This window comes from Sorex araneus, chromosome 5 (genome assembly GCF_027595985.1).
Source record: "Sorex araneus isolate mSorAra2 chromosome 5, mSorAra2.pri, whole genome shotgun sequence".
NCBI classification, from domain to species: Eukaryota; Metazoa; Chordata; class Mammalia; order Eulipotyphla; family Soricidae; genus Sorex; species Sorex araneus.
In genome coordinates this window covers 135965216-135991856 of record NC_073306.1, presented here as the reverse complement: position 1 = coordinate 135991856, position 26641 = coordinate 135965216, and the positions used below count along the sequence as shown (strand labels likewise).

Genomic DNA, 26641 nt, shown 5'->3' with positions numbered 1-26641 from the left:
ATATAGAAAGTAGTGTTGGGTAGTGGTGATAGAGCAGTGTTGAAGTCTCCATGTACTACTGTGTTGCTATCGGTGTCTTTCTTCAAATCTATTAGGGGCTGTTTTAAGGAATTTTCGCGTCCCTCATTAGGTGCATATATTTAGGAATGTGAGCTCTTCTTGATGTCAATATCATTTGATCATTAAACATGGCTTTCACTGTCTCTAATAATATTTTTCAGTCTGAAGTCTGTGTCATCTAATACTACTCTGCCCATCCCAAACTTTTTTTGAGGGAATTGTTTGCTTAAAGAATTGTCTTGGGGCTGGAGTGATAGCACAGCAGGTAGGGTGTTTGCCTTGCACGAGACCAACCCTGGTTCAATTCCCAGCATCCCATATGGTCCCCTGAGCACCACCAGTATTTCCTGAGTGCATGAGCCAGGAGTAACCCCTGTGCATTGCTGGGTGTAACCCAAAATGCAAAAAAAAAAAAAAAGAATTGTTTTTCAATCTTTGAGTTTTTATTTGCTCTGACTATTCAAATGTGTTTCTTACAGGCAGAAGAATGTTGGGTTCAATTTTCTAATCCACCCTACTACTCTGCATCTCTTAATTGGTTCATTTAGCCTACTTGCATTGAGAGATTGTTGTCATGGAGTTTTGTGCCATCTTTCTGAAGGAGTTTGGTGTGTTTGTGGGATTCACCTAGTCTTAAAGAAGCCCTGTTATTTTTTTTTATAAAGATGGTTTTGAACTTATGAAATTCCTGAGTTATTATCTGTTAAGTTGTGTGATGTTCCTTCAAATCTGAATGAGAATCTGACTGGTTAAAGTATTCTTAGGGTAACATTCACTTTATTGAGTTATTTTTTAAAATACATTCCACCATTGTTTGTTGGGGCAAAGGGATCTTTTGTATAAATCTGCTGTAAACCTTAAGATGCTCCTTTGTACATAATTTCCTTCCTTGATCTTGCTGCTTTCAGCATTCTACCTCTGGTTTTAGGCATTCTGATTAAGATATGTCTTGAATATTTTTATTAGGTCTAATTTAGCTGGTACCTTCAAGCCTGAAATCTCTCCCTTTCCTTGGAAGGGTAAGTCTCTCTGCTTCTATTTCTCTATCTACTGGGTGCTGTCTTGGCTCAGCAGAGAATGAAATCAGGAAATGCAAAACTATCATGGAAACCACATTTGATATCCTAATATTTTAAAGGAAACGGTGAGCCAAGATTTATTAATTTTGAATAATTTGTACTATAAATTTATGCTTTTTAATGTGGACCTTTGGAAATTCAATTAAAACACAAGCTCTTTGCCCAGAAAAAAAAACAAATATGAAATATGAGTGAGACACCCCCTTTTTCCACCCAATGACTTAGAATACTTAGCCTGGAGATCATGTGAGCAGACTCATCTAATACTCTTTCCAAAGGAGCGCAAATCAACCAAGAAAATACACACAGGGCAAAACCTTCCCTCAATTGTATTTTTTATCTCTAAATTTTATGTTGTAATTCTATTTATTATTTGTATTTATCATCATCATCACTGGCATTGTTTTAGGACACATCCAGCAGTATTCAAGGGGCCACTCCTGTCGGTCCTTGAGGCAGGAATTGAAATCAGATTGGTGGTAGTACACAAGCACCTTAACTCCTGTACTGTTTCTCCAGACTTCGTAAGTCAATAATAACCAAGTTATTATATATAACGAGAAATATCATATTGACTAGGAAATGTTTTTATCTGGAACTAGAGACTATGATAAAAATGTATACCTCCAATCTCTAACATATTTTATGAACCTGATGTAATGGAGAAGTCAAACATCAAGTATGAGAAGCTTAAGTAAGATCTGTCTGCGAGGAAGTATTTTATAACCACAGTATTAAATTACAACTGACTAAAATAAACATTTGGGTGGATCTATGTGGGCAAATCCTACATTTCAGAAAGGCCACTAGGCAAATATTAGTATTTGCAAACGCAATTCCCTTCTTTAGATCAGCAAAACACATCTCTTCACTTCTGAAATTTGGATCTGATTGTACTTCAAAGCCTTTCTCGGGAGACCTCTAACTTGAAAGAAATATCAGACCATTCAGGCACAAGAGAAAAAAAGATTTTGTGATGAGATTTGAAAAGAGCCACCAGGTAGAACCAGACTTTTTGAGGAGAAAATAAGTAAAGGGCACCCACTTCTGACTTTACTGCCAACACCATCTATGATTGCCAATTTCAGAGGTGACAACAAAAATCTCTACCTCACCAGCAACAACTGTTCTCTTGTCGACCTCCATAGCAAACCTTGGGGGATAAGAGGGAACAACAGAAATAGAGCATCTTTGACTTGCTGCTTGAGAGAGTGGGTACAGGAATGAGGGAATTTCTCGCGTTTTAGCGGCCAAGGGGAGAGATTAGCAGGAAGCAGCTGAACAGGTGAAGAATCTGGAGTATGTTAGCTTGATGCTACAGATCATTCAATCTCCTGTTCTCCATCCCTCTGCCAGACAGATACCTGGAAAGCAAGTATGTATTTGCTATCTAGATGTAATGAAATGCAATTAAGAATTTATCTTTCTCTGACAATTATAAGAGCAATCTTCAGAGGAAACCATCTAAACTTACAAGGATCCTACTTTATCTTAGAGTTCCACTTTAACTAATGGTTTCTAAATTACTTGAGTGGAAAATTAAGTATGCAAAACTTCACTTAAGGATGCATTAGGAACAAAGTGCTTTTGCAGTAAAACTTTCATTAAGGACGCTATGTACACATGCATTTAAAAAGACGCAACTGTTTCTTCCAAATATAGGTAAAGAGATAAAGTACTCTGCTTGAATTATGCCAGCCCAAACCATGACTGTGTTTAGACTTCTAAAATGGATCTATTTAGGATCTTTCTAAATCATGGTGATTCAACAGTCAGTTCCAGATGGAACCACTATCTCCATCCTGTATCCACTTATGATCTAAATTATTTCAGCTTCAAAAAATTTTGGATCTGGTAGGAGAGCCACGGGCAGAGAGAGGCATAGGAAGGGGAAGATAGCATGGTTATTACTTTGTCCAAAAGCTACATTGAGGAATAAAAGGTAAAGTGCAAACAAACAAAAATTAAAGACTTTCTTCAACTTTAATGTACATCTAAACCACCCATATAGCACTGTATATATAGCACTGTCGTCCCATTGTTCATCAATTTGCTCGAGTGGGCACCAGTAACGTCACCATTGTGAGACTTCTTGTTACTGTTTTTGGCATATCGATAGCAATATATCAAGGGTAGCTTGGCTCTGCCATGCAGGCTCTCTGAGAGGGACAGCAAAATCAAACCCAGGTCGGTCTCGTACAAGGCAAATGTCCTACCTGCTGTGCTATTGCTCCAGTCCCACAGAGCTCATAAAATAATTTCTATTCAAGAGGTTGGGAGAGGGTGGAGAGATTCTGTAGTACTAACAAGCTCGCATGGGAATTCAATGCTGCTAACCACTTCAGAATCAAGAAACTAGAATTGTATTTCCACCCTTATTTTTGCCACATATCACACTAAGAACCATGCTTAAGAATATAGAAAGACCTGGGACTGAGCTATAGCACAGCCGGTAAGGCATTTGTCTTGCACGAAACCGACCTGGGTTTGATATCCAGCATCCTGTACGGTCCCCCGAGCACTGCCAGGAGTAATTCCTGAGTGCAGAGCCAGGAGTATCCCCTGAGCACTGCCGGGTGATGTCCAAAGAGGAAAGAAAAAAAAAAATATATATATATATATATATATATAAAGACCTTCTGGAGCGTGACCAAGGACTCCAAATCCCCCATATGATTTGGCAGTACTTCACCACTGGGTATACAAGACAGGGCACTGTGATGATGAGTCGGTGGCATTTTGAATTGATGCTAATAGAAGGCCAAAAGTAAATCGTGTGCTCCAGTTACCACTTCATCATCACCAACTGACTCTCCTCCTGGCTATGCGATTCCCCAAGAGGATAAACCATCATTATTAAATAAATGCACTCCCAATACCATCTATCCTTAAGATCTATAGAGTTGTCTTGAAGTAAAACATCTCATTAATAAACCAACTTTTTTTTTAAATTGGGGACAAATGCTGATGTGACTATTAACTTGTGTCTCATATTGATGTTGGTGATTCTTCTCCTTTCCTGGAGTCACTTAATATGCCAGTTTTGCCTTTTCTGATGGAAGACACCCTCTTTCCCATCTTAACCATCTTGGCTTTAGCTACTCTTTAAGGATCTTCCAATATCCACACACCCACAAAATCACCTGTGTTAGTAATACCCCACAGCTGAATTTTAAAATTACCCTTCTGAAAAATGCCTTAAATTGATAAAAAAAAATCTCTTCATCCTTAGAGATGGAAAAGACATACTTAATTTCACATGTCTTAACTCTACTTTCAAGTACTAGTAGAAGATCATTGAGACAGTAGCAAAGAACAACTCTTCTAAATAACGAATTAAGGCATCCTATGACAATTGCATAGGCAGGATTAAGCTGGATCACAGAATGATAGCCCAGTGCTAATGATCCATCCATGCCTGGCGTGAAGCAGACACAGGCCGAAAAAGAGTTTGATTATTAAACAAATCTGGAGAATGAAAGAATAGTACTGCCTCAGAAAACACCAGCACAGTCAAACAGACACTCCCTCCCGGGATAGGCACACCTTGACTCCAGCTCAATGAATTAATCAGGACTTCTCACACAGCATCATCATTCTGAGTGCAAAAGGCTGGCAGCAGGAATTAATGCAGCCTCCTTCTGATCCCTTGTGCCAACAGACTGTAAAGACAAAAGTGACAACACAACTCACTCAGGATGTGCTTATCCACATCCCACCACCCGTCTGACCCCCACCTCTGGTTGTGTCCCATCTCTTATCTTCAATCCACGGTTGCATTCCCACATGTTGAAATGTAAAATAAAACCCATCCACTGTACTCTGAGAAAGATGAACCTGCCCAGAATGCATTGCGCCTCCTACAGCAGAGGCACGGGTCAGACGAGTCACGTGAAGAGTTTCCGGGAGATAACCAACTGAGCATCCCGGGACGTCTGTGGAAAGCAAAGGGCCCTGAGACACTGGGCACTGGGTTGGTGGGAAGAGGGCGGGAGGTGGAGACCAAAAGGGAAAAAGAATATCTAGCCCTGACCGTCTAGAAGATAAGGGGGGTAATTTTAGATGTAGGAAATGCAACTGCTAGTTAATGACAGTGACCGGTTTGGGCCGCATTTGGGGCTGCCCAGGGGTCACAGCGACGACGACAGTAGCAAGACAGGAGCAGTGACAGCCTGCCCTGTGCTTCTGTAGCACCCGTGTGCCCACGAGGAACCCTGCCAGGGCGGGGATGCTGTACTAACTATCCACACGGAGGCACTCGGTGAAATGGAAGTAGACTAGCCCTGGGCAGGAGAGACCGACTCCTCACCACACTGGCCCCACTCTGTCCTGTCAATAAGCAGTTCCTCCTGCTTCTGCTGCTGCTGCCAGAGCTTTGCAGTGAAACAGAATCTGGATCTGCTGTTCCTGGCGGTCTCGGGGTTGACTGGCACCCCTCAGCCTGCCCAGTCCCACGGAAAGCCAATTCGGAAAGGTCCACAGGTCCACGGCTCTCTCAAGGGCCCGAGAGAGAGAGAGTAGAGGGAGACCATTTGCCTTGCAAGCAGTGCACTCGGGTTGGATCCCAGACACCATGTATGGCATCTTGAACTTTGCCAGAAATGATTCCTGAGCACAAAGCCAGGAGTAAGCCTGGAGCACTGACAGGTGTGGCCCCAAATCAAGCAGAAAGGGGTTGAGAGGTAGTACAGTGAGCAAGGTGCTTACCTTGAATGCGGCTGACCTAAGTTCAATCCCTGGCACCTATACGATCCCCTGAGCCCTGCCAGGAGTGATACCTGAGCACTGCCGGGCATGTCCCAAACACACACACACACACACACACACACACACACACACACACACACACACACACACACACCAAGTATTACTCAAGGCCAAGAATGACACAAGGACCAGAAACACACTTAAGTACTGGTTTCTCAGTTGACCTTCTGTTCTTAAGGAAAATAGATGCCCTCTAAAGAAATACTTTAGAGAAATCTCTGTTCAAGAAAGAATTTTGTTGTGTACTTTTTTTCCCTTGCTCCCTCCCTCCCTCCTTCCTTCCTTTCTTTGTAGTTGTCAATATACATATCAATTTACTTTTATAAAGGGGGACATGGCTCAGTAGTAGAGGAAATACCTTGCACATGTGAGGCCCAATGTTCAATGCCTGGCACCACACACACACACACACACACACACACACACACTCACACTCACACTCACACACACACACACACACCTTCAAAAGCAAAAGTGAAGCAAATATTTGAGCTTGAGCAGGGTGAGAAATATGATTCATCCTTTGAAAGACAATAGATCCCATGAGATGAGTTACTTTATTGAATTATGAGTCAGATTTGGATAAAAGGCAGTGTTTCTTCAATGTTGCATAGCTGGGTATTTTTCTCAATTATTAAAATTTAGCCTGTGGTTCAATGGCAGGGCAGGACAATGGAAAGTTCACTTAAGAGAAGGGGGCCGTTGCCATGGGACCCCCCCCACACACACACCACCCCTCATCCCTCATAACCTTCTCTTCCCACAGGAATGACTACACCTGCTGGATTTCTTTTAGCACCAACATCACAGCTGTGGACCTTGGCAACAGGGTATAGCTTTCCTCCACTCTCCAAAACTATACCGATCTGATGTGGTATGATTGGTAGGCTGGTTGGGAGGGAGAAGGGTACTCGGAAAACAGTCATTATTAATTTATACGGGAAATTGTGAGAATACCCAGAACCCCCCCCCCAAAAAAAAAAAGCAGATGGGCTGGACATGTAATGCGATTCAGAGACGACCACTGGACTAGAGCTGTTACCGACTGGATTCCACTGGAAGTCAAAAGACCGCGTGGCCACCCACCAACATATATAGCTTTTAAATTTCTTTTTTGTTTAGCTCATTACGGAGCAATAGAACAGCAGGTAGGGTGTTTGCCTTGCATGCAACCAACCCGGGTTTGGTTCCTCCATCCCTCTCAAAGAGCCCAGCAAGCTTTTGAGAGTATCCCGCCCACATGGCAGAGCCTGGCAAGCTACCCGTGGCGTATTCGATATGCCAAAAACAGTAACAACAAGTCTTACAATGGAGATGTTACTGGTGCCCGTTCGAGCAAATTGATGAACAACGGGATGACAGTGCTACAGTGCTACCCTCCCCCCCCAAACAAACCTACAATTCCAAACAGGAACCTTCTACATTGAGATAGTGAAGGGACACTGGCCATGCCTTTTTTTTTTTTGGATGAGCTCATTTTACTGCAGGCTGTTCAGCCAGAGAGATGGATCCTGGGGCGGGGGCTGGGCCTGGCGCAGGGCCATCCACGGAGAGGGGCGGCCCACAGAGCTCAGTCAATATGCACCCTCAGCTTCCATGCAGAACATCCCTTAACATCAAAGGAAGGAGGGAAATCAAAGAAAGCTAATTCTCACTTTGCTTCAGGAGGAATTTCTGCAGCCATTTGAGACGCATTAAAAATCTCCCCAAGAGAATCCGTCATCATTAACCAACATGTAGGCACCTTGGCGTCTATTTTAAACCATAATAGACGTATTGACATGGGACATCTGGAGAGCACTAACCCAGGTCAGCAACCCTCACCTTCCTCTAATCATAACCTAGCACTGTAGCACTGTCGTCCCGTTGTTCATCGATTTGGTGCCTACCAGTAACATCTGTCTCCATTGTGAGACTTGTTGTTACTGTGTTTGGCATATTGAACACGCCACAGGGAGCTTGCCAGGCTCTGCCGTGCGGGCAGGATACTCTTGGTAGCTTGCCGGGCTCTCTGAGAGGGACGGAGGAATTGAACCCGGATCAGCCGCATGCAAGGCAAACGCCCTACCCACTGTGCTATTGTTCCAGTCCTTGTGGAGTATAAAGTAAGATAACAGGAGAATAACACCTGAGGATAGTAGAGATAAGGGTCAGGAGAATCGTTCCACGACTTGGAAGCCAATCTCGTGCGCTGGGTGAAAAGGTAGTGGGATAAAGAGACCGCAAAGTAAATGATGGTTGGAGAGATCGCTCAGGATGGGAGATGCGTGCTGAAAGTAGACTATGGGCCAAACATGATGGCTGCTTAGTACCTACATTGCAAACCACAGCACCCAAAAGAAGAAAGAGAGTAAGATGGAGTGTGCCTGCCACAGAGGCAGGGGATGGGAAGGGGTGGGGGTGGTGGGAGGGACACTGGGAACATTGTTGGTTGGTGGAGAATGGGCATTGGTGGAGAGATGGGTACTGGAACATTGCTTGATTGAAACGTAATCACGAAAATTTGTAAGTCTTTAACTGTATCTCATGGTGACTCATTAAAATTTTTTTAAAATAAAATAAATTTTTTAGAAGTCATGGGTGCCGAGGACTAGACACTGCTTTACTGACTCACTTCCCTCAACTCATTCCCCCAAGTTTGACTCTAGATTTGCATCTTAGTGTCCTCACTGGATGGGCACAATTTATGTTGACTTCACCACAGAGTCCCTCTTATTCAGACTCTGGTACCTGGGAAATGTTCAGCGGATAGTGGCCAGATTTTATTTTCTTTTTTTGGGTCACACCTGGCGAGGCACAGGGGTTACTCCTGGCTTTTCGCTCAGGAATCACTTCCGGCGGTGCTGAGGGGACCATATGGGATGCTGGGAATCGAACCCGGGTCGGCCACGTGCAAGGCAAACGCCCTCCCCGCTGTGCTATCACTCCAGCCCCAGCGGCCAGATTTTAACTGGACATGAATTTCGCATCTGTGTAGTCCTCTGCTGGCGTTCCCAAAGCCTCTGACGTGTTGGGAGGAGAGAAGAGAGCTGACTAGAGAGGCAGTGGAATGGATTTCGAAGATTCATGCTCTGACACTTATATTAAAAATCTGTCAGGGAGAGGGGATGAGAAGCATATTAGTTGCACTTACTCCACTGTGACTTTAAATGATATCCCTGTCAAGGCGAGCCATCGGGAGGATCACTTAGGATAAAATTATGAAAAAGGATTCAACCATTAGCAGGAAGTTAATTTTGCTTTCAAACACTTGACTAGGTTTTGGGTTCATTGTGATAGGTTCTTATGTGTCCCTCTTTTACCGTAAAATGTCAAAAGACAAGCAAAGTACAGGAATGACAAAGGAAAGAGCCTTTATCTGCCTTGATACGTAGAATAAAGGAACCCTTGTATAATCTTCATTTTGCAGAATAAATAAAACCTTGTTGAGACTTCATGCTGATCACCTAGATCTCATCAACTTAGCACCATCATCATCGCCTGAACACACCGTAGATACTCAGTAACTTGACATTGTGTTCCACTGATGGTTTATATTTATCTCACTGACTCCTGAGCACAGTATGTCCTACATTCATTATCCAGGTCATTTCCCCCAAAAAGTCAAACAAGGCACCATCCTTTATCCTGAGATGCTCCTTACAACTCACAAACCGGCCACCACCTTTGGCTTTATGCCTATTCCCAATGCCATGCCCTTTCTTAATAGCTCTGCTGTCCAGACGCTGCTTGTCTCCCAGAATTCCATTCCCAATTCAGTCTATGGTAAAAACATATCTTATTGTTGCATGCCCAGCATCCCCTTTTCTTCTTATTCTTTGGAAAACCCATTCTCCACAGCTTGGTTGGGAATGATGCAGCACTCATCGTGAAAGCTAGAATTGAGAGTCAAACTTAGATCTCTGGACCATTTTGGTCGGTTCTCCTGTCTCAGGGAGGAACTAGTAAGATCTTCTGTCTCAAAAGGAACTAGTTAAAAAAAAAAAAATGAACTAGTTAGAAAGGCTTCTTAGAGGAACTGGAAAAGAACAGGCAAACAGGAAATAAGACATCTAAAACCATTCAACCACATCTCAAGTTTACTTCAGAAATAGAACTTGAGTCTTAAAACAATTTAGGGTTAGGTAAAGCTCCCCCTTTCCCACGTTGATTTAACAGAAAGCTATTAAGGATCTATGGGACAGCCTCGCAAGCTTTCCATGGTATATTCATATGCTAAAGCCAGTAACAAGCTGGATCTCATTCCCCTGACCCTGAAAGAGCCTCCAATGCAGCATCCTTGGGAAGGCCGACTGGAGAGAGGCTTCTAAAATCTCAGGGATAGGACAAATGGAAAGGTTACTGAGCCCGCTCGAGAAATGAACGATCAACGGGATTTCGGGATTTCATGTGATTAAGGATCTAGAGATCCTTCCCTTGTCTTAGCCTGGACACACACACACACACACACACACACACACACACACACACACGCACACAATCAACTCAAAATGGATTTAAAAAAACATGAGTATAACACTGGAAACCACAGAACTCCTAGCAGAAAACCTGGATGGTCAGAGTTCCTTGACAGATGGTCAGAGGTCCTAAACCTTAGTCTTTCTGATGGTTGTTTAGGACCAAACATCCGAACAAAAGTAACAAAAGCTGAAATAAACAAATGCACTGTATCCAACTAAAGCCTCTCTGCATAAGGAAGGAAACCATTAGCAAGATGAAAAGGCAGTTTGCATAATGGGAAAAAAATATTTGTAAATCATATATATGGAAAGCAAGCAGTTAGGGAGTTAATATCCTAAATATGTAAAGAACTCATACAACTCAATAGAAAAAAAAAGAATCCAATCTGATTAAAAATAGCCAAAGCTTTTTCCTCTCTGGAGAAACCCATATTCTAACTTGAGCGCATTTTCCTCTCTTTCCTCCATCACATCTTTTAAAGTAAACTTCTTTCCATCAAAAATATTTTTGTTTCATAAAAAAAAATAATTAATTAATTAAATTTAAATGGGCAGTGGATAAGCATATATATTTTCCAAAGAAGACATGCAAAGAGTACCTGGAAAAGTTCTCAACATCACAAATCAATAGGAAAAAGCATGCCTGTTAGAATAACTAGCCTTAAAAAGATAAGAGTTGGGGCTGGAGCAATAGCACAGCGGGGAGGGTGTTAGCCTTGCACACGACCAACCCAGGTACAATTCCCAGCATCCCATATGGTCCCCTGAGCACTGCCAAGGGGTAATTCCTGAGTGCAGAGCCAGGAGTAACCCCTGTGCATTGCTGTGTGTGACCCAAAAAGCAAAAAAAAAAAAAAAAGATAAGAGTTTAAGGGTTGAGTAACAGTACAGGGTGTTTGTCAATCTCCAGCACTCCAAGCACCTTGAGGAGTGATGAAGAACAGTATAGAATTTTCGCAGAACATTAAAAATCGAATTATCATTGCATCACTGTCATTCCGTTGTTCATCGATTTGCTCGAGCGGGCACCAGTAACATCCCCATTGTGAGACTTGTTGTTACTGTTTTTGGCATATGGAATACACCATGGTTAGCTTGCCAGGCTCTGCCATGTGGTCGAGATACTCTCGGTAGCTTGCCAGGCTCTCCAAGAGGAGCAGAGGAATTGAACCCAGGTCGGCCGCGTGCAAGGCGAATGCCCTACCCGCTGTGCTATCGCTCCAGCCAGAAAAAAAAAAATCAAATTAGATGATCCAACAATTCAACTTCTGGTTCTATCCTCCCCAAATAGAAACAAGCTGTTGATATCTGTATTCCATGTCATAACTGCAGCATTATTTGTAACACCTTTGATAAGGGAATAACAAAGTCTTTGATGAATGGATAGTGTGGTTTACGACGCAACAGTATTCAGTCATAATAAAAAGAACAGCCCCGTGTTTGTGACAGTGTGTCTGGACTTTAAGGATAGTGTTCTGAAGAAAATAAGCCAAAGACAGACAATGACTACATGCTGTTACTGTGTCTGGAATATAAAAACACTCCACTCACCAAAACACAGATTACAACTGGTTAGTAAAGACCATGGGTGGGAAAAGGGGGGACAATCAAAGCTCACAAACTTCCAGTTATAAGATGAGTGAATCCTAAGAATAAGATAGTAGAGAAAAAAATAATAATAAGTCCATATTATATCATTGGAGGCTACAAAAAGAACAGATCCTAAAAATTTTATCCCCCCAAAATGCTAACAGTGTGATACAGATATTAGCTAATATCGAGGTGATAATTATCTTGTAATATGTGTGTGTGTCTATTCATCATTATGTTAAATTCATATGATGTATTCTATCTCAATAAAGCTAAAAGTTTAAATGTTTTCTTTCTCAACCTGAAAATTAAGAAGAGATCTGTAGATCCTTGTATTTCTCTAACCTACAGTTGGACGGGTCCCAGACCCTGGGTCAGAGCTTAGCTTGGTCAAATGCTTTGGCTCTGCTACAAGACCTCACACTGGAACTGATCGTGGGTTAAACATGGTCATGGGTTTAAAGTGTTCTGTACACAGTGACGTGGCACAGTGGGGCCACTCTTGGGTGCAGGTTCTGGAACCTTCCAGATCTGTCATCCTGAATCTGAGTTTTCTGAGCCCCTGTTTGTTCATTATGGGTAGGAAAGGTAACGTTGACTCAAAGCAGCTTCTATAGTGATTATGCTTGATTTATGCAAGGCACTTAACCCAAATCATCATCTCCCTAGTAGCTGGTTTCATGATTCTGACTCTTACAGAACAAGAGTTTCTCAAAGTGTAGAATGAATGTCTGGGTGCCTATTGTTAACCCCAATTCCTAAATGCCCAAACAAAACATGTGATTTAAAAAAAATTAACTATTGCTTCTGTGTTGTTGGGTGTTTTCCTTTGGGGGGGGATCAGTGGGTCGAGACATTCAGAAGTATTTAGGGGCTACTCCAGCATTACTTGTTAAAAACAAGTTGCCAGAAATTGAAAACAGGGATCCCCTATATGATGCATGTGTTCACTTCTTGGAGCCCTCTCCTTAGCCCCCCAAATCTGCTTTGTAAGTGAGTTTCTCAGGTAAGTGCATTTGAACTAGAATCATCCACCTGACAGAAAACCTCATGTCCTCACTACTGTGTTTATTAGCAGCAGTTGACAGTAGCCTTCATGTTCTTGTGGTGGTGGTGATTGTTACTGGCAGTTGACAGTAACCTCCTGTCCTGCTTTCTGGCTCACCACCATGAAGGCTTCCTCATTTTCCTGGTGTTCATGTATTTTTCACTGTGCTCATGGATTTTTTTCCCCCGTCAACCTCTGTTAACAATAGCAACAGGAAGAACACGAGGGTTACTACCAAGTACCATTAACAAATATAGCAGGAAGAGCACGAGGGTCACTATTAACCACCATTAACAACAACTACAGCAGTAAGAACATGGGGGTTACTGTCAGCCACTGGGAAGAGCTACAGCAGTAAGAGCGCAAAGGTCACTGCAACCACAGTTAACAACTCTTTGCTGTTGTTAATAGTCACTGGCAGGGGCTGGAGCGATAGCACAGCAGTTAGGGTGTTTACCTTGTACGCGACTGACCTGGGTTCGATTCCAGCATCCCATAGGGTCCCCCGAGCACCTCCAGGAGTAATTCCTGAGTGCAGAGCCAGGAGTAACCCCCTGAGCATTGCCGGGTGTGACGAAAAAAAAAATAGTCATTGACAGTGCAGTCCTGTGCTGGGAGAGACCCTTCAATTCCTTTCCTTTCAGCTGTGGGTGTCTTCAGGGGTCCCCAGGCCTGACATATGGGGATTTGGGCACTGTGAGTAATAATTTTTTATAGTGTCTGCTCCAGGTCAAACAGGCCTCCATGGCATTTTCCCACTGCAAGAGCAAGGAATCTAATGGCTCTGGGAATCTTATGAGCAGAGGAGCAGCAAAGCAGACAAATGCCAATCATCAACCTTCCTCACATGGAAGCTTCTAGAGGGCTTTCTAAACAGTACTTAGGAAGTTGCCACAGAGCCATCAGAACTGAGCTGCCTGCACCAGTGACAGTAGCCAAAAAAACGCTCCTGTTGGCTTCTTCCCTTCCCCACCTCATTCCTTGGCCTCTCTGTCTCCTGGCTCTCCAGATCGCCTCTCATGTAACAACCTGCTTTCAAGTCTTGCCATATACGCTCTCCTGAGAAATCCAAGTGGCCCGTGCTGATTGGGCTGTGCACTGCGGGAGGGACCCCAGCAGAGGGATGGCTTATGAAGTGGTTGAGTTTAGGGGACGGTCAAAGATGTGTCTTGCTTAGGACAGGGTTTCCAGACTCTCTGAAAGATCTGAGTCACTTGTTACAACAGCAAATTTCTAATCCCTTTCCCTGGAGAATCTGATTCCTGGGAAGAAGTCTGGAATTCTGCATATTAAACTCCCAAATGTTCCAGGAAATATTTAGGTGGGCAAATTTGAAGCCAGTGGGTTAGCAGAGAATAGGTCTATTAGGAGCAAGGAAGAGAAGACCAGAGCAAATCTAGTGAAATTCGAGCTCATGAATAACCCCCAAATCATTCTGCAAATACTGAGCTGCCTTCAGAAGACAGCGGGGAGCCGCTGAAGCTCTGAAAGCAGCAGGTAGGATGAGGGCATTATTGGAAAATGATTTGGGAGCAACAAGAGCTACAGAGCTTTCCCTATGGGTTAGCTGAGATACACCGACAGGAATGTGAAGGCCATCCAGGAGGTAATGCAAGTGCTCAGGAGGTGGCAGAAGCCAGATTTGACAGAGATAACTAATCAATAATAGGGAAATTGTCTATTTCCAAATGAGTCTGAAGCTAGAATTAAATGGGTTTGCTTCCCCAGGCTCCTCCCCTCTCTGTGCGCCTGGAGACTATTTTCTGCAGGGCCTTCCTGTAATTCTTTATCATTCCTGGCATGCTGTATTAATCTCTTTAATGGTAATTAATTACTGCTACATCTCTCAACGTTATGGAATTTTCTCAGGGGTAAACTATCATGCTCTGAAGCAATGAATGTTTATGTTAGCTAGACTGTTCAAATCTCACATTTTCCTCTAATGATTAAAGCCTAATGCGGACAGTTTTAAATACAAGTTCCACACATACTTTTTTATGTATATAATTAGAATTTTGACACTTACCTGAGTGCTGGCTTAGAAGGGAAGCAGATTTCCTAATGAAATCAAAGAAGAAATTCATTACTGCCTTACAACAAAATATAACCAAAGGAAGGGAAAATTATCAATATGGTCTTTTCATTTGGGATATATTTTCCTTACATCCTTGAGGGCATAAAATTGAGCAATAATTTAAGGTGTGACTGTCCACATTCTTAAGACTCAGAAATTGCATTACTACTATCTGAATGGACTGGAGCAATAGCACAGCAGGTAGGGCGTTTGCCTTGCACGCAGCCGACCCAGGTTCAGTTCCTTCGTCCCTCTCGGAGAGCCTGGCAAGCTACTGAGAGTATCCCGCCCGCACAGCAGAGCCTGGCAAGCTACTCGTGGCATATTCCATATGCCCAAAACAGTAACAACAAGTATCACACTGGTGCCCGCTCAAGCAAATCAATAAACAATGGGACAACAGTGCTACTATCTGAATGAAAAATGCATTTCTTCTATCTCTCATCTCTTCTCTTTCTCTCCTCTTTTATCCCTCTGTATCCTCCATCTATTTCCTTCCCTCCCTCATCTGATAACCCCTCTTATTTTTAGAGGATACAAAAATAATCCCCACTTAACCTCAAATGGGGGCTGGAGCTATAGCACAGCAGTTGGGCGTTTGCCTTTCATGCAGCCGACCCGAGTTCGATTCCTCCCCCCCTCTCGGAGAGCCCGGCAACCTACCGAGAGTATCGCGCGCGCACGGCAGAGCTTGGCAAGCTACCTGTGAGTATTGGATATGCCAAAAACAGTAACAATAAGTCTCTCCATGAGAGACGTTACTGGTGCCCGCTCGAACAAATCAATGAGCAACGGGATGACAGTGACAGTGAACCTCAAATGAGACAAACTCTCTTTACAAGAGATACCCAAGAACAAGAGAAGATGTGGGTGGAGTCAGTCAGTGAACACCACAGTTGCAGTGGCAAGTTTTGAACCCATGGAGCAGTTGAACTCATTCTAATCCTGCAGGGTCTCTGTAAAGATTCAGTCACAGGATGGAGACTCCTTGGAGAAAGCCTGATGGCTGGTGAGTGGCTCGTCTCCATCTCTGAAGCAGGCAGCAGAGAAATACTTTGGAGTTGTGGGGCCTGGGGGATTCCCAACAGACCTCAGAGGCTGCTATGTAGATACCGTTCTCTCCAGCATCCTCAAAAGGCCCCTTTGCCAAACATTCATAGGATATCTAAAGAGCAGTGTAGTTGCTGCAGTGTAAGGGATGGCAAGTCTCTGCCTCATATAAGAAATGAAATAGGTTGTTCTATTTTTTTTCAGACATTACTTTTTTCCTCATTCATCTGCTAAAATAATGGATGACTGGGAGGAGGTCGAAATTAATCAACACCTCACTTGTTTTTTCCAAAGTGTTCTAATTTGGGCCCAGAATGGAGACAAGATACTGCCATTCAGATGGTCTGATCTGATTTTCTTTGGGACAGAGGCCCAGAAGAAGTTCTACAAAACTAAATCGGGAGCACTTGCAGCCTCTTCTTTTGGCCTAGAGGCACCTGAAAACAAACGTGTTATAATCTCACTAACTCTGGTCCTAGAATGCAGACTAGTGAATTTAGAAATGCACAACTATTAGACATTTGGTGGAATTAAAAGAGAAAGATAACCGATTGGGATCCCGAAGTGTGGTCCAAAATGGAAGATGAAAGACAGAGCACTCAAAAAGGAGGGAGGGAAAGGGGTAGGCAGATAATAGTCTCAGACAAATGTCAACAGACCTTTAGCTTGGATGCAACCTATCAAGTTACATTAATAGAAAGATAACTAAGGAAAACGTCAGGCCGATAAGTTAGAGAAACAGTCGCATAAGCACGGAGTACCTCATGGTGTTTCAACACTTACAACCACAAATGTTCAATGAATCAAGAGCACAATAGGAAATCAGACTGTAAAACAGGGGTGTGACAAATGTCGAAAGCATTCAGACTTCCCCTGGGGGTTAAGGAGTCAGGTATTCTTTTCATGAAAATAACGTAGAAATAAGAAGAGACCGCTATACATAAAATTTTTTAACTTTCAGAAAGAGCAGCAGACAATGGAATCATGATCGATTTTGAGTTGGTGGGAAAGGCCAGAGACTGTGGTAACCCCCAGACTTAGACTCCCATGCTGCGAATACAGCTGACTTGCTTCTAGTCTAGATGCATAAAATAAGTAGTGAGAAATCAGGAATTGTTGCTTCAAGGAAGCTTGGACTGGAGAACCCCAGAGCTTATCTTCCTAAGGCCAAAATTGCACTTGAGTAGCTAGAAATCTTCTCCCGTAACATCTACAGAATGTCCTACCTGACCCGTTCTCCAGCCAAAGACTGGGCTAGAAAGTCAGGAACACTCATTTCAGACTTGTCTAAAAATGTGCTGGTGCTTTCATCAGGATGATCATTACCAGGCTATAAACTTAAGTGGTGAAGGTAAGGGCACTTTGCTAACACCACACACACAAAACACACACACACACACACACACAATGATACAGAAATAATCAGGGCTGCCATCTGCCAGTTCCATCACAGAAGACCCAAAGTAGTCACCCACATGTTTGGAATGTTCACAAAGTCTACCATCCTAAATTAGATTTAATAGGTGCGATTATAGAAGAGATCACAAACAGTAACCTCACACTTGGAGGTTCTCTAAGTGGCAGAACCACTGATAAGGATCCATCTAATGGCACCACGGAGAAAATCCACGGGTAGGAAGTTAGCAGAGGAGTCCTCACTGGTATGTGGCGGAGGCAAACCTTCATCATTATTGCAAAAGTCCAAGAAACGGGTGTCTTCTTGGACCTCCAGATCACGGTCTGTATGGACAGTATGTAAAGGAAAGAAAAGGAACTTTCAGGGCTGGAGCGATAGCACAGCAAGTAGGGCATTTGCCTTGCACATGGCCGACCCGGGTTCGATTCCCAGCATCCCATATGGTCCCTCAGCATGGCCAGGAGTAATTCCTGAGTGTAGAGCCAGAAGTAACCCTTGTGCATCACTGGATGTGACCTGAAAAGCAAAAAAAAAAAAAAAAAGAAAAGAAAAGGAACTATCTGAGGAAAGAAACATAAGCATAAACAAAACTGGAAGATATACAATAGCATATGCAAAGCTACCAAGGAAAGTCCAAACACTTCAGGAATAATAATTATTTAAGCAGAATAGTTTCATTAAGAACAAAAGGCCTTCAATTGTAATTTTTAAAACACTGAACTAAACATTGATTACAGGAAATAGAGCTCAGATAAATGGTTGAGAAGCAAAAGAGAGAAGGAGCCAACATTTGGGAATACCTAATGCTTAGCAATACAATACAGATTTTAATCTGACTTTATTATAAACCATACAAGAGGTGTTATTTTATTATGGTGAGAAAATAGAATCACGAAGTTAAATAAACTTTCTGAAGACACACAATTAATTCAGGGGGAGGATTATGAATTTTCTCTTTTGAAGAGGAGGAAAGAGGGGAGGGGAAGACGTCGCAGGGAACTTTTCTACTTTGAAGGGACAAAAAGTGGGAGAGAACATGACAGGAAAATTCAAACAAAGAAAGATGAAATGTTAACACAAGTGATATCATTTCTCCATTTGCGTGGTGCTGAACTACTTGAACAGAAAGTTGTGTACACATTCCCATGAAAGAAAGCAAAAATGAAAAAACAAACCAGAGAAGACAAAAATAAATCACTATAATAAAATATTCAGCTGAATTAATCACCCTATTAAAATTCATAGACTCCAAGATAATTCAATCAAATAACTAACAGCATCTACAGAATTTAAAACTGGAAGGAAATGATACATGTAAATGTCCTGCAATTTTGTATCAGAAATTGTTACAGACAACTGGAACTGTGTATGATATGCACTGAAATAAATAAGAGAATAAAAGAGTGAATGAACATCTCTTAGTTTTTGACAGTTTCACAGACAAAAATATCATTTCCAAAATATGGCATCAATTTTGTTATTTATTAACACACAAGCCCCTACAATTAAATCCAAGGCAGAGATTTTCTTACCATAACCTAGCAAATATCTGTAACTCAAAATCATCTTCATCATCATCATCATCATCATCATCATCCCGTTGATCATCGATTTCTCGAGCGGTCTCAGCAACCTCTCCATTCGTCCTATCCCTGAGATTTTAATTTTTTTTTTTTTTTTTGCTTTTTGGGTCACACCCAGCGATGCTCAGGGGTTACTCCTGGCTTTGCACTCAGGAATTGCTCCCGGCAGTGCTTGGGGGACAATATGGGATGCCGGGGATCGAACCCAGGTCGGCCACGTGCAAGGCAAACGCCCTACCCGCTGTGCTATGGCTCCGGCCCCCTATCCCTGAGATTTTAGAAGCCTCTCTTCACTTGGCCTTCCCAACGATGCTGCATTGGAGGCTCTTTCAGGGTCAGGGGAATGAGACCCAGCTTGTTACTGGCTTTGGCATATGGATACACCATGGGAAGCTTGCGAGGCTGTCCCATGTGGGCAGGAAATTCTCAGTAGCTTGCCAGTTTCTCCCAGGGGGAGAAGTAGGTTATAAGATATCGCTTTTGGGAGCTTGCTTTAAGTCTCTGGATGTTGGCCGTTGATGGGATTATACACACCTGGGTTCCTCTGCCAGTACCTTCATGTGTGAGGCTTGTCCGAATGTGTGGAGAGGGGCCTTGAGCATGGCTGTGGCTAGGTTTCGGTGGTCTTAGGTCGCTGGGAGCTCTGCTCGGGGCGGGTAGGGAAGCTGGAGCCCATCCCCTCCAAGGGACCCCAGGGAAGACAGCACAGGCAAGAGACTCTCTGTCAAACTCAAAATAACTAAGAAAATTTACCACTTGCCTTTTAAAAACAAAAAGAACTAAACACTTTCTCCTAAATGATAAGACAAAAACAAAATTTAAAACCCCAAGTTAATTCAAATAATATAATGATGATTTAAAAACAAAACAAAGGAGGAGCCGGAGTGATAGCAGTGGGTAAGGCGTTTGCCTTGCATGCAGCCGACCCAGGTTCGATTTCCAGCATCCCATATGGTTCTCTGAGGATCGCCAGGAGTAATTTCAAAGTGCAGAGCCAGGACCCCTGTGCATCGCCGGGTGTGACCCAAAAAGAAAAAAATACCTAGGAATCGGATGTTAAAAGCCTTTAAATACACATAGCCAGTAAGTAGATTGTCAAAATGGTCTTCTAAAGAAACAGTCATCAGGGCCAGGGACACAAGGACAGACCTTGTATGCATAAGGTCCTGAATTCTATCCCCAGCACACCAGGAAATAAGGAAAAAAGTGTGTGTGTGGCAGGGGAAGGGTGCGTAATCAGGTCCACCCGGTCCACCCATGTATGATTATTCACCTGCAAGAACAGCTACAGCACATGTGTATATGAAAAAGAGAACCTAGGAAAAATGATCACTCTATTATTACAAGAGAAAACTATTCTGCATTCACATGGCAATTTAAAGTATAGTAATATTTTTCTATCTGATGTGATTAAAAGGGTTACAAGAAGCATTTTAGTAAGGTAGTACATGAGGCAGGCAAAGCAATGTGCACATTGGTATATACATCTGATGCCGAAATGAAAAATTGATGAGCATTATGAACATATGGTGAGGTTTTATTTTCGTCATTGTTCCTATGTTCCTGTGCTTTTCTGTGTATGCATTGCAGCGCTGGAAAATTATGTCCAATACCTCCCTATTTCTGTAATTCCCTGAACATATGTCATGTTTCCTTTATATCTCCATATTGTTTTTATGTAAAAGGCTTCAAATTATTCTGCTAATAAAAACCATATTAAATAAGAAAGACATTTTCTTCCCCTTTAAAAAAAAGTTCCACCCCGTGATAATATTTTAAGAATTGTGAAATTAATCTTATAACCAAAGGGTGACACTTTAAACAGGGATAGTAGAATTAAATGACAGTTCCATCTCTGTTTGCTTTTAAGAGACTGATGGGAGGGGATAATCCAATTTGCTGCTGGGGGGGAGGGGCACTGGGCTAGGGTTCAAGGCCAGGGTAGGAGCATGCGTGCCTGGGATGACCGTGCTCAGGAGTCTCTCTGGCTACATCTGGCACTAGATACAGGGCCATTCGGTGCCAATGATCAAACTGGGTTAATCCCTGCTTCTCTCTCCTGCTGGGAGAGATTCAATTTTTAGAGAAGACAGAACATGCTGGATCTGTCCAATTTCATATTCGAACATATTTATTTGGGGACGGGATCTCCAAGGCAGGCTCAGAGGGTCCGGGAGAAATCCTGGAGATTCTGGAGGTGGCTCCAAGCAGGACCCGTGGATGCAGCACTACTGGGTCTTGTACTGATGGGGAACACCGGAATCCTCAGGGGTGACCAGGGAACCCACTCACGTTTTTCTTTTATTTTTAATTAATGAATCACCGTGAGGGTACAGATACAGATTTACATATTTTCGTGCTTGTGTTTCAGTCATACACTGCTTGAGTACCCATCCCTCCACCAGTGCTCATTCTTCTCCACTGATGACCCCAGCATCCCTCCCATCCTCCCATCCCCCCCACCCCACCTCACCTCTGTGGCAGGGCATTTGTTCTCTCTCTCCTTTTGGGTGTTGTGGTTTGTAACAGAGGTATTGGGTGGTCATCATGTCCAATCTATAATCGGCTTTCAGCACGCCTCTCCCATCCCGAGCGGGTCCTCCAACCACACTTTACTTGGTGCTCCCTTCTCTATCTGAACTGCCTTTTCCCCCAGCATGTGAGGCCGGCTTCCAAGCCATGGAGCAAACCTGGTACTTATTTCTACTATTATGTTGTTTTATATTCCACAGATGAGTGTAATTCTTCGATGTCTGTCTCTCTCTTTCTGACTCATTTCACTTAGCATGATACTTTCCATGTTGATCCACTTATATGCAATGTTCATGACTTCATCTTTTCTGACAGCTGCATAGTATTCCATTGTGTATATGGACCAAAGTTTCTTTAACCAGTCATCTGTTCTCAGGCACTCGAAAACGTTGGTTAGATGCCACGAAGTAGGTGGAGGTGCCTTAACCATATGCGTTTGCAGGCCAAAGCCCCTTTCATCCTTGTCAAGGGGAGTACTAACCTTCTCTTTCATACAACACCCACTCACGTTTTTGTTTGTGAAAAATAATAGCATGTCTTTTATCCTTTTTTTCTTTTCCTTTTATTAAACTGGGTTAGTCGCTTTATTTGCCATGGATGAAAACTTACTCTTTCTTGCATAATTTCAAAGTTAATTACTGGGTGTATTTGTGAATTTTGCTTTTTTGAAAAGAGTCTAACACTTATCATCTTCAAATTTAAAGTAACTTGATGACAGTAGAAGTGATCGTTACAGTCTTCCAATGTCAGAGTCCCAGATGGCATGATAAAAAATGAATAATCAATAACAACTTAGCACTCATTGTGTTCATAAAAGTGGTAATGATTAGATTCCACTTTTGCACATATTTTTTTCAGAAATGCTTTTATGCATAAAATTATATTTTAACTTAAATTATATGTCACATTCTTTAAAAATTTTAAAGGTATATTCATCAGTGCCATACATTATCACATGAATAAACAAAAATTCAATGTGCCATTAAAAAGATACAAATGACCAGATGACCTCAGTAATATGTGGGATATAATAAAACAAAGCAAGAGAACAGAGATAATTCCATTGTTCAATTCTTAAAACAGAACATAGAGGGGCTGAAGTGATAGCACAATGGGTAGGGCGTTTGCCTTGCGTGTGGCCAACCCGGGTTCGATTCCCTGCATCCCATATGGTCCCCTGAGCACCGCCAGGAGTAATTCCTGAGTGCATGAACCAGGAATAACCCCTGTGCATCGCCAGGTGTGACCCAAAAAGCAGGAAAAAAATGGAAAAAAGAACATAGAAATCTTCAGGTATTCTCCCTAGTTTGGGTATGGGGGGAATGGAGCAGATAAGAAGGGATTTGGGGAGGAATTTTGGCATTTTGGTGTTGGCTGTGATGAAGCAACATTGTTTACCAAAAGCATACACACTAAGGTAAACCAGATCATCTCAATAATAATTATAAAGATAAGTTAAAAATAAAACTTTAATTTGCAGCCCCAAAATGGAGGTATAAGTAAGGGGACATACAATTCCAAGATAGCCAGCGCCTAAAGCTGAACGAAGATGGACGATGAACACAGCGTGAGTCTTGATGAATAACAACACAGTTTCCAGGATAAAGCCAGGTATGAGGGCCAAGATGTAGGTCCCTGGAGGGGAAACGTATTCTTTCCAGAATAAGTTCACATTTTTATAGAAATCTTGTGATTTAAACAAAGCTTAGAGACAGAAAAGACAATTTAAATGAAAGATAGGGCTAAGACAGTACGTTCAATATGTCAAATGCTCTTATTGCATTTAATTGTCAATTCAGGGATGGTGATTCTTTTATTAAATTTTAAGAATTTAGTTTTATTTTTATAAAATTTTTCATAATAATTACATTCAGCATTCTAACACCAATTCCACTGTCACTACACCTTTCTACCACCATTATTTTGAATTTTCAAATTTTCAAACCACCACCCAAGCCTGCCCCAGTAGCAGGCCCTAAATAATTTATTTTGTATTACCTGTTATAAGTAATTCACTAAAAATGACCCAAAAAAGTTTCTTCAAAAGAAAGTGTGTGAAGATTGCTGTATCTCACCCTGGAACCAAAAAGCCCTGGTATAAGAGATAACTAACATGTTGCTCAGGTTGAGTCTTGTGTGCTAATATTTTTTTAATTGAGATTTGTTGCCTTCTTTACATACCATCCAAAGTGTTGTGCTATTCCTACTATAACAGTGGTGTTGAGTATGAGATATCGCACGGTCATGAATGTGGCCACATGCTCCAGAAATTTTAAATTTTTAAATAGGGTAATACTGCTTAAGTTAAAATTTTAACTGGATGCTGACTTTAGGGTCTGGAGGCATCTCTGAAGCTTGTTGATGGGGACTCTTGATAGCTATTTTGACATGAAAAGAACAGTGGATGGATGGATGGATGGATGGATGGATGGATGGATGGATGGATGGATGGATGGATGGATGGATGGATGGATGGATGGGTGGATAGATGCATGGATGGATGGATGGATGGATGGATGGATGGATGGATGGATGGATGGATGGATGGATGGATGGATGGATGGATGGATGGATGGATGGGTGGGTGGATAGATGCATGGATGGATGGATGGATGGATGGATAGATGCATGGATGGATGGATGGATGGATGGATGGATGGATGGATGGATGGATGGATGGATGGATGGATGGACAGATGATGGATGGGTAGATGGATGCATGCATGCATGGATGGATGGATGCATGGATGGATGGTTGGAAGGAAGAATTGATGTATGGCTGGATAATAGTAGATAGAACTTCACTTGAGGGCTATGTATTAATAATGTATTACTCAAGGAATTGGTAGTTAATGATGTCATTAGTCAACTCCAGTGAATCTCAAGCATTAGTGGGTATGTCAGAAATCACCTGGAGGACTGCCAAATTACTGAACCACATCGAGCAGATCCTTTGCTAAGTTTCCAGAGGTGCTGGTGATGCTAGTCTGGGGGCCACTCTGGGAGAGTCACTAGCCCAGCAGTTGAATGAGAGCTACAGAACATCTAAACTAGTGGCATTCACTGTCATTGTGCTAAATCAGAAATGACATTAATGAATTCTAAAAGTGGCTCACTAAAAAGGTGTTGATCATTCACAAATTGAGGGGAATGACTCCATGACTCATCTAATAAGTAACTCAAGAAAGTCAGTGGAAATCCAAGATTCTCCTACATGTCACATCTCTCTGGCTAGTGTCTTTATCCCTGTGGTTTCAAGATGACTGCTTTACCTCCAGCCATTATGTCCCTGTTCCAGGCATTGGCAAGGAGGAAAAGAACCAAGCGCTTTCTCCTACAGAGACTGTTTATTCATTTAGGACTATCTTCCTCATAGATTTCTACCAGCCTTTCTGTAACCAAATGCACAGCAGTTTCTCTTCTCTCCAATTATAAAAATGTCTGTATTGAGCACCATACAAATTATTGGCTGGCATATTTGTACTTTGGGAAAAAAACAGAATTCTGCTTATCAAAAAGTGGTCATAGATCATAGAAGCAATGGTATAGACTTGAAAGCTACAATATTATTGGAAGGTGTAGATCTTCAAACTTAATTTCTAACTCTCGCATCCTCCCAACCTCAGTCTAAAAATAATTCTTCCAGAAAGGTCTGCTTGACTATAGTCCTCAGGTTAAATTAATGCTTTTTATTGTTTAGCTCAAGGCAACTGAACTAATCAATCACCTGGAAATTCCCTGAAGAATCACATTCAGAACATCCAAAGTAGAAATGTTTCTCTCTAGAGGAAGAAGGGTTACAACAGAAACTTTTGGTCTTAAAAGAGATTTCTGCTTTCCAGGGAAAGTGTTTATCTACCTGCTGGAACACTAGTTGTGATGGGCGCTGGAGCCCTGAAAACAGGTGCAATATGTTAGAGACTCGTGTGGGTATGGAGAAAAGAAACCCATGGGCATGAAAGTGCTAAGTATAATAGCCAAGACATGAAAACAAATTCCCAACGACAGATGACTACACAAAGGAGTTGTCTGTACAAACCATGGGATACTATGCAGCTATAAAAAAGATGAACTCTCGCAATCTGCTGCAACTTAGGTGAAACTGGAAGGTATCATGTTAAGTGAAATAAGTTAGAGGGAGGAGAACAACAAAACATAAACCTAGAGTTCACTCATAGGTCATATATCATATACGGTGAAACAGAACAAGAGAACATCAATATCAAACAATGACAAACCCTTGATCTTTGATTGCACAGGTGAGATTTCCAAGCACTGGAGAGGGTGAGGAGGAAAGAAGGCACAGACTAGGATTAATATAGGGGGAGTGGGGGGGGAACTCTTGTGCCTTTTGGTGACGATGAATATGCATTAATTTTGTATATCAAAACTGAAAGTTAGCACTACTCTAAACACATTACCTAAGTTGTGATAAAGGAAAAACTAATAGTAAAAAAATCAGAAGAAGAAGGAAACTCTACCAAGGAGCAAAAGTCACTAATTACATCAGGAGAATAGCTGCATCTTTTTTAAAAGAATAATACTAAAATCGATTGATCAGATTTTTAAAAGACAGTTTTGAAATTAATATTTGACACAAAAATAATGTATTCTCTATAGAGACTAAGAAAGAAAAAGGAAGTGCTCAGAAGCTAAAAGTTGAACAGGTTTCCGATAGGAAGAACAAAGTGGACTAAAAGATCAAAATAAAAGGAAGATTTTAAGATACGTATAAAAATGATCCAAGAGGTCCAAAATTCAATTGATAGAAGCTGGAAAGAAGTGGAAGGCAAACATGAGATGGGAGAGGAAATAGCGTAAGAGAGTAAAATGTTTCTAGCTGAAGAGATTGTTAGTCTTCAGACTGAAAGAACATCTTAGACTCCTGATAGAAACAAAATGTATTCAGAATGCTAATGATAGGATAAATTAAAAGTATTGGTAGGAGGGACTGATATCACTGAATCACTGTCATCCCGTT

The 26641-nt window shown here is 42.0% G+C and overlaps 1 non-coding gene across 1 annotated transcript; it reads right to left on the bottom strand.

Annotated features, from left to right (window-relative positions):
• Positions 1–22041: 22041 nt before the first annotated feature.
• Positions 22042–22160, bottom strand: LOC129405443 (U6atac minor spliceosomal RNA). The gene has a single exon (XR_008630586.1). It is a non-coding gene; the product is annotated as a U6atac minor spliceosomal RNA (small nuclear RNA).
• Positions 22161–26641: the final 4481 nt, after the last annotated feature.